This window comes from Athene noctua, chromosome 1, assembly GCF_965140245.1.
Source record: "Athene noctua chromosome 1, bAthNoc1.hap1.1, whole genome shotgun sequence".
Classification (NCBI taxonomy): Eukaryota; Metazoa; Chordata; class Aves; order Strigiformes; family Strigidae; genus Athene; species Athene noctua.
The window spans coordinates 265503993-265512782 of record NC_134037.1 but is presented as its reverse complement, the minus strand read 5'-3'; the positions used below and the strand labels follow the sequence as shown (position 1 = coordinate 265512782).

Here is an 8790-nt window from a genome sequence, read left to right as displayed (position 1 = left end):
ATGAAGCCATCAACAGTCGGGACAGGGAGCAGCACAAAGGGTCTGAGAGAGGGCGAGGTGAACAGGGTGGAGGACGGGGACAGGGAGATACAGGAGCAGGGGAGGCATGAGCGAGGTCACAGCATAGAGGCAGGAAGTCAAGGAGGGAGGGAAATAGGGAGGCAGGGATATGGAGCGGCAGACAGGCACGGCGAGGATAACAATGCCAGGGAACAGGCCAGAGAAAGCTGTGGGCAAAAAGAGACCCCAAAGCTGACCTGGACCAAGAATTGCAAAGGAAAAAAATAGCACTAGGCTACAGGAGAGAAACAGAGGATGACAAAAAGGAAGGAGAGGGAGCAGGACCAAGGCATATAGAAAAAAGAAAAAGGGAAAGCCTGAAGAAGACACAAGAGGGAGTGGGAGCAGGGAAGAAGGAGAGCAGAGGTAAAGGGAAAAAAAAAAAAAATATCACAGCACCATGGGATAGAGAGGGGGCCAGGGGAGATCCCAAAACATACAAGACGGACAACAAGGCCCCGAGGGTCCGCGACTCACCGCAGCTGTCGCTCTCGGCGCTGCCAGGAAAAATTTGCCAATTCAGACCCTTCTTTCTCCTTCTCTCCTCCCTTCCTCTTCTGGAGGTGCAGTCGCTCAGCTGCCCTCCACCTCAAAGAACACGCGGGTGTCTCTCGGCTCTTACAAAACGCAGCTTCCTGCACGTGTGGCCTCGCTCGCACGCTGCGCGGCCGTACCGCGCTCTGGGTGACGCGCACGGACCCTGATCGCACGCTGGCGGTCCGGCCCGCTGCGGACTGTACAGAGGGCTCCTGCCTCGCCCAGAGAGGCAGGCTCTCTCTTCCTGCAGTGGAAGGCAGCTGCTGCCCACATGCCCTTGATTTTCTTCTTTCCCTTTCTCAGGCCTCTGCAGCTTCAGCTGTGACAGCTCCTGTCCACAGCCAGAAAACGTCCCAGGGGCCTGTCCCTTCTCACCTCTCTGCTGCGAGGAGCACAAGGGCAGGCAGAGAACCCCACACAGTTCTGAAGTGGGTCCGGTCAACAGCATCCCCAGGGAAGGAACAGGCAAGCGCGGCCCCGGTGAGGCCTCTGGGAGAAGGTGAAGCGACTGCCGTTATTACCGTAGATCGCCCCTGGCCGGAGCCCCCCTTCCACAGGGGCTCCTGCGGAGGCGCCAAGGGCCGGCTTGCCGCCATCCCCGCGGGGCTCGGGGGTGACCTGGGGCTACGGGACGGGCTTCAGGGTGAGGTGCGAGACCTGGGGCCAGGACACGGTGCGGGCGAGGCCAGTGCCAGCTCAAGGGGAGCTCTGGCAAGCTGGGGAGGCACCCGGCACCAACCCCCGGGGGACACCCATCTTCTTCCCCTCTGCCTTTGTCCCAGCCCTCGGGTAACTCCCTGGGGCTCCCCCGGCCCGGATCACCTCCAGCAGAGCGGAGGCCTGACACAGCAGGCGGTGTGAAGCTTCCTGCCCCACCGCTGCCGTGTGGCCAGCGGGCAGGAGGGGCCCCCACACCTGCCAAAGGGGCTGGCCAGCCTCACCGGCGGCCTCGGCCCTGGCCCACCACCAGGAATCACGCCCAGCAAGCCTCACGCTGCGGCAGCAGGCAGGAAGGCGGCTCTGGCGGTGCCGCACACCTGTGCAGGGCCGGCGCTGCAGTCCTGCCCTTCGCGCACCGATCGCCCGCCGGCAGCGTGACGTGGGGCGGCGGCGGCATTTCCTTACCAGGAGGGGGCACCGAGCGTGGCCGCACCCCCCCACGGGCATCGGAGCATTGCACTGACGTTGCTGGCGGGTGGCAGCGTGGGGCACGGGGCCACCTCTGTGTCGCCCACCGACAGCACCGTGTGGCGTTTGCCAGGCAGCGGCGGTGAGCGCGGGCAAGCGCCACCCCCCGCGCGAGCGGCGGCCGAGCGGCACGTCACTGCGCACACGCTCTCAAGGAATGGGCACAACGCTTGGTGGGGAGCAGCTGGAAGCCCCCAGGAATCCACGTGAAAGCGGCAACAAAACTATCCCTCGTGCTGCGCCACAGGGGCCGCGGCGGTAGCAAGGACTGTGCCGCGCTACGGGCGCCCGCGAGCGGTGCAGCTGCCTGGCAGCCGAGTCTGCAGAACCTACAGCTCCTGGCACGCGCTGGCCAACGCGGCACGGCCGCCTGCACGCCAAGCGCTGTAAGACCCCGCATCCCAGCGTGACCCAGGGAACCAACGCGGCTGGCCAGAAACCGCACACGCCAGGACTACAGCTCCCGCTGGGTTGCGAGAGACAGTTTTCTCTGCTTTCTGACCCTGCAGGAACACCGTTGCTCACCCCTCCCAACACACCCAGCAGCCCCACCAGGAACAGCCCTGGACAGCCTGACCCACAGTGTCCCCACTATCAGCTCTGGGCAGCCCCTGCCACCAGCTCCAACACCAAGCAGTGCCACCCTGCAGGCACCGCCATCCTCCCCACAAGCACCTTCCCCAGGAGTTCTGCTCACCTTCTCCCTTGATACAGCCACAGCCCAGCAACCGCTCCTCCTTTGGTTAACACCAGCCCCTGTACTGGCTGCCCTGTTTTTAACAGCAGCACCCGCCCCTCCACCCGGAGCAAGCCCTTTACAGGGAGGGGCCGCTGCCATCAGCCTCACTGCCCACACCTGGGGCCCCTCCAGCCCCAGCCCACAGCTGGAGGCCATCACCCACCCCCACAGAGCATCATCACCCCTCCCAGCCCCTCACCTGGGGCAAAGGAAGCACAAAAGGCAGCCGGCAGCCAGCAAGTGTTTATTCAGTCACACACAGAACAAGTCCCAGAAGGGAGTGAGTCTGCTCCGGGGCTCAGGGCCCCTAATGCTGCCCCTGCCCCTGGCACACCTTGGCGCTTGTTCCCGGAGCCACGCTCCTCAGTCCAGCCGGGAACAGTCAGTCGGTTCCTGGAGCAACAAGCTGCAGGGCAGAGCTGGAAACTGCCAAACATGAGGAGCAAGATGCAGGACACAAGAAGACAGAAGAAAGGTGGCAGCTAGCTGACTAGTACAGGGGTAGAGAGAAAACAAGAGATGAGCAATGGGGCGGTGAGAGGATGGGGACAGGGAACCCAGCGTGGATATGCAGAAAAAAAAGCAGCAGGGAGAGAAGAAAACAGGCAGCAGAAAGAAGGAGGAGGAGCAGGACAGAAACCAACAAAGAAGGACGAGGAGCAGCATAGAGATGCAGAAAAAAAAAAAGCTGGGATGGGTGGCACAACAGACATGGAGGGGAAAAAAAAAAAGGGGGGGAGCAGGGAGCTAGACCAAGCAAGATGGAAGAAAGACCAAAAAGCTCCAGAGAACAGGGCACAGAGGGAGGAAAAAGCAACAGCGATGGGGAGTCAGGACAGCAAACCATGGGAAGGAACACAAAACAAATCACATCGCTACATGTGACAGGGCAGAGAAGGAAGAATTAGGAAACAGGGACAGAGACACAGAAAAAGAGAGACCTGGAGCCAAAAACTAATCCTGATGCATACAGAAAGAAGGGGGGTGGGGGTGGGGGGGTGTATTCTAAAACAGGGGAAACAGAGACAGAGAGATGGAGAAAAGACAAAAGCAACAGACTACAAGGCATCGAGAGAGGAATTACTGAATAGTAACAGAGCGCCAGCCAGAAACAGGCCACAAAGCAGCAAAGATCACAGGGGGTACGGGGCACAGAGGAAGGAATTCGCAAACCCGGCACAAGGAGCCAGACAGAGAGAGAGCGAGGCAAAAATTAAATGGTGAAAAGAGACAGACCGCAGGGCAGAGGGAGGAATTGATAAACAGGGACAGGGCACCCGACAGAGCATGATGGAGAACAGGGAAAAAAAAAATAGCAGCAAGCTACAGGGAAGAGGGAGGAATTAAAGAACAGTGACTGGAAGACAGACAGCGACACACGGAGAGAGAGAAGACAAAAGAGCGATGGGCAACAAGATGGATAGGGAGGAAATGAAAAACAGCAGAAGGGAGTCAGCCAGAGAGAAAGACACCGAGGAAAAAGGCCAGACAGGCGATGAGGGACGGAGGTAGGAATGAAAAACGGGGGACAGGGAGCAGGAAAGAGAGAGATGGAGATCGCAGGGAATAGCAGCGGGTGCAGGAAGAAGAAAGGGGCATCAACAGGAACAGGGAGCTGGACAGAGAGGGATGGAGAAAGGCAACAAGAGCGGCAGGGTACAGGGCAGAGAAAGGGAAGACCTACAAGATGGGGACAGGGAGATGCTCCAAGCAAGACGGAAGATACAGGTGAGCAAAAAAAGTTGAGCAGCACCAGAAAGAGAGGAGTCTAGGAGAAAGACAGGGAGGGACCAGGCCACACAAGAGGGATGAGAGGGGCCCAAGAGCTCGGGACTTACCATGTTCTCCGTGCTGCCAGGAGAATTTGACAGGTCAGACTCCTCCTTCTGTTTGCCTTCTCCCTTCCTCTTCTACAGCTCCAGGTGCCTGGCTGTCCTCCACTTATGAGAAGATGTAGGTGTCTCACAGCTCTTACGAGATGAGGCCTGCTAGACACAGAACCTCACTCGATCACTGAAATGCTGGGGTTTCTACTCCAACCCCAAATTAAGGTTGGCATAGGGGTGATTCCCCCAGCCCTTCCCAAAGGGGGTGAGTTTCCCTTTAAGCTTCTCCTGTCAGCCAGAGCCATGGGGTAAAGGAGCCCCAGGGGTCCCGCAGTGAGTAACCCAAGGTCAGGGGTCCCCTGAGGGATAACAGCTGGGACCCCTGGCAGGAGGGGCAGTGTCTGTGTGTGAGGGGGATGCCCTGTGCAGATTTCCCTGCTGGGGAAGGACCTCCTGCCCCCCTGGGACTGGGCTCCAGGCAGGTCTGGCTTTTGTAAACGCGGGCTATGCAGAGATTCAGTCTGTGGCTTCCTTGGTCTCGTGTGTTAGGCTTGTTGACTCGGTTGTCTCCTGTTCGTTCTATGGGAGACTGCATGTCACCAGTTATTCCACCCATTGTTGGTCGTGCGGTGTCATTGTTGGGGTCAGTGGGATTGGTGTCAATTATGTATAATCTGACTTGTTTGTACCCCCAGTTCTCACCCATGGACTGACCCTTTTGTATCAAATACAATTTGGTTATTGGTTTATTTTTATGCTGGCTGTGTCCTTTATGCTGGGCCTAATAATTGGCAAAACAATCACACACAGCGTGCAGGAGTAGGACAGAGGAAAGAGAAACTGATAAGTGAGGAGCAGAACAGAAGGACAGAGAGAGAAATGAGGAGTGTGATACAAAAGGTACAGAACAAGCTGGAGTGGCTGAGGAAATGAGAGAGAAAAACACGCAGAGATCAGGACAACTAGAGAGAGAAATTAAAACCATGGCTGGGCTGCAGAATTTGAAAAAAGCCAGGGAGCACAACACAAGAAATAATGGGACACTGAACTGGGCAGGGGGATATAGCAAGAAACAATGGGATGGGCAGTGGTATGGAGCTCTACAGACAAAATGTTCGGGAGAGGATGGAGGACAGAGGGAAGAAGGGAAAAGGGACAGGCAGTGAGGAAGTGATGGAGAAAGAAACAGTAGCAACCGAGAGATGAGAAGAGGGACAGGACCCAGGCAGAGACGTGGAGAAAGAGCATCAAGCCAGGGATGGGGAGCAGGCCAGAGGGATCAGGTAAAAGAGGAGGCTGCACAGAGGCATCTAGAAGAGAGGTGAGCGACAGGGAGCCAGACAGCAGGAGATGACTGCGGAAGAGAGAGAAACAGGGAGTAGGATGCTGGCCTGGAACCAACAAGAGCAACGGAGAGAAGGACAGAGGTGGAGCATGAGAAAAGACAGGAACAGAAAACAAGAGAGAGATGAAGCCATCAACAGTTGAGACAGGGAGCAGCACAAAGGGTCTGAGAGAGGGTGACTTGTGGAAACATGACTCTACAACTGTGAAGTTGTAAAGTAGGTATGTTTATTCAGTGCTGGACGCATGGGGGATTGCTCCTCCACAAGCATGCGTGCCCTTTGCAGCTCTCGTCCTGTTTATATATTACAAAATAATGTTATCCCCACCTCCCCTCGCTTCTCGTGGTAATCAGGTCGCCTCCTCTTGTGTGTGTGTGTTGAGCTCCTTTGGTGGTTGCAAATTCCTGGGCAGGGGTCGTATAGATGAAGTATCTCCTCTTCCTTGACGATGAACTTTTCACCCTGTCCTTCTGTGCAGTCTCAATTGTTCCCTGGCCCCTGGCCAACCCACCAGGCCAGTTTGTGCTGGAGTTTAGGGTAATTTATTGCTGGTACATATACTTTAAATGACCAGAGGAGGCCTCTGTTCAGGCCAGAAGATAGTAGTCTTGCAACACTATCGGTATCCAGCATGTCTGCACACAGCCCCCAGCCTTGCACAGGCCTAAAGTTTGATCTCGCTGCATCCCCTAAACTTAAGGGTGAGGTGAACAGGGTGGAGGATGGGGATGGGGACACAATGAGGGGGGTGGGCATCAGCGAGACAAAGAGAGAGAGGTGGAGAAGGGGGGAGGGCAATAGGCAGTCGGGGACACATAGTGGCACATGCAGGCACAGAGAGGAAAAGAACATGTGGGAGCAGGCAAGAGAAGTAATGGGAGAAAAGGGACCAATGCCAATCAGGACAAAGAACTGTAAAAGGAAAAAACCAGTGCTAGCCTGCAGGAGAGAGACAGAAAATGACAAAAAAGGAAAGAGAGCAGGACAATAGCATAGAGAGAAAAAGAAAAAGGTAGAGCTAGAAGAAGAGAGAGAAAGAGGGAGAGGGAGCAGGACAGAAGAGAGAGGAGAGCAAAGGCAAAGAGAAGAAAAAAAAAAAAAATCACATCAGTGTGGGATAGAGAGGGCAACAGGGCAGGGCACACATGCACGGAAGGGGCAACAGGACCCCGTGGTCCCAGGACTCACCACAGCTCTCACTCTCAGCGCTGCCTGGGAAATTTACCACTTCAGACCCTTCTTTCTCCACCTCTCCTCTCTTCCTCTTCCGTGGCTCCAGTCCTCCCCCTAAAAGAATACGTGGGTGTCTCTTACCTCTTTATGTAAGCATTGCTTACCCACTCTGGTTGGGGAGAGCACTCACGGTGTCCCCGATCAAAAGGTCGCTGCGTGCTGGCGTCCAGAGAGCAGGGTCTCCCTGCCAAGAGTCAGCACGTCGACCTGGGCAAGGCATTACAGCCGTCCCATCTGGGTCACCAAAACACTGTTATCTGCAAAGACGATTCGTGCCTGGCGGGCAATAAACCAATCTTAACACGCTCAGGAGAGAGAGTGTATTTATTCAGGCCTGGCTGCTTGGTGGACTTTTCCACAAATCAAGTACACCAACAGCAGGTTTTCATGCTGCTTTGACACACAAAAACCAGGTTAGTGCTTTTCCAAACACGCCTATTGGATATTGACTGCTAGTGATTAATGTACATTTATAACAGGGCTTATGTAATGCTTCTACGACTACACATGCTCAGGGAAAGGGTCTTAACCTGGGCAGGGTTTTCAGTCTTATAATGAAGGCAGTTCACTGTCAGGACAGTCAAAAGTTAGTTGCATTATCTAGTTAATTAATTGATTAGTCAACCTTTTGCCGGTTTGTCAAATAACTCATCCTCAGAAGTGCAGACAGAAAAAGAAAAGGGAGCAGCAGGACAAGAGAGAGAAAGTGAGAGAGGAAGGGGGAGCAAGGCAGTAGAAAGAAGAGGTATAGAGAATAAAAAAAAAAAAAATCACAACATGGGAAAGAGAGGGGCAGGAAGGGACTGGGACATACAAGGGGGGCGACAGGGCCCCGAGGGCCCGGGGCTCACCGCAGCGCTCGCTCCCGGCACTGCCGGGAGAATGTGACAGGTCAGATGCTTCTTTCTCCTTCCTTCCTCCTGCCCCTCCTCTTCTTGGGAAACCCCCACCCCCGGCTGCCCCCCTCCCCGGACAGAACCGCGCACCCAGACGGCGGCGCCACCCGCACCCCGGGCTGCAGTACCCTCTGTCGGCCACCGGGTGGCAGCAACGAGCACGGAAACGGTGGCTCCAGTGCGCATGCGCGAAGCCCTGGCCGCCGTACCTGCTTCTGGTCACGGTGGCAGCAACGAGCAGAACGCAGCGGCTCCAGTACGCATGCGCGATCCCCGAGCTGCAGTACCCGCGTTCGGTCACCGGGTCGCAGAAGAGAGCGCGAAAGTGGCGGCGCTATTGCGCATGCGCGAGCTGCGGGCTGCAGTACCCGATTCTAACTGCATGATGGCAGCAACGAGCACGGAAACGCCAGTTCCAGCGCGCATGCGCGAACTCCGGGCTGCAGTACCCAGCTTTAACCGCGCGGCGGCAGCACGGAGCACGGAGCACGCCCGCGCCGCCCGCCCGGCCCCGGGTGCAGTACCGAGGTTTGGCCGCCGGGTGGCGCCGTCGCCCCGTTCCGCCGCTCTCGGCGGTAACTGCCGAGCCCGTCAGTGCCGGTGGCTGCGCGCCTGGGATAGAGAGGAGGCAGAACGCGTGAGAGAAACGTCTCTGCGGACACCAAGGTAGTGAAGGAGGAGGCGGTGCTACAGGCACCAGGGCAGAGATTCCCCTGCCGCCAGCGGTGCAGCCCATGGTGGGGCAGCTGGGACCTGCACCCAGGGAGGGCGACGGCGGAGCAGAGACCCCCCTGCACCCGGGGGGACCCACGCTGGATCAGGAGAGGGGTGTGAGGAGAGCTCCCCCTGAGGAGGAAGGAGCGGCAGAAACAAGGGGTGGTGAACCGACCACAACCCCCATCCCTGGGGGAGGAGGTAGAGAAATCGAGTAAAGTTAAGCCTGGGAAGAAGGGAGGGGTGGGGTG

The 8790-nt window shown here is 57.0% G+C and overlaps 1 long non-coding RNA gene across 1 annotated transcript; it reads right to left on the bottom strand.

Moving 5' to 3' along the window:
* Positions 1 to 4395: 4395 nt before the first annotated feature.
* Positions 4396 to 7867, bottom strand: LOC141967026 (uncharacterized). Its single transcript, XR_012634642.1, has 3 exons — positions 7781 to 7867; positions 6885 to 6983; positions 4396 to 4512 (listed from the first exon to the last, which is right to left on the bottom strand). It is a non-coding gene; the product is annotated as an uncharacterized LOC141967026 (long non-coding RNA).
* Between the last annotated feature and the right edge of the window lie 923 nt (positions 7868 to 8790).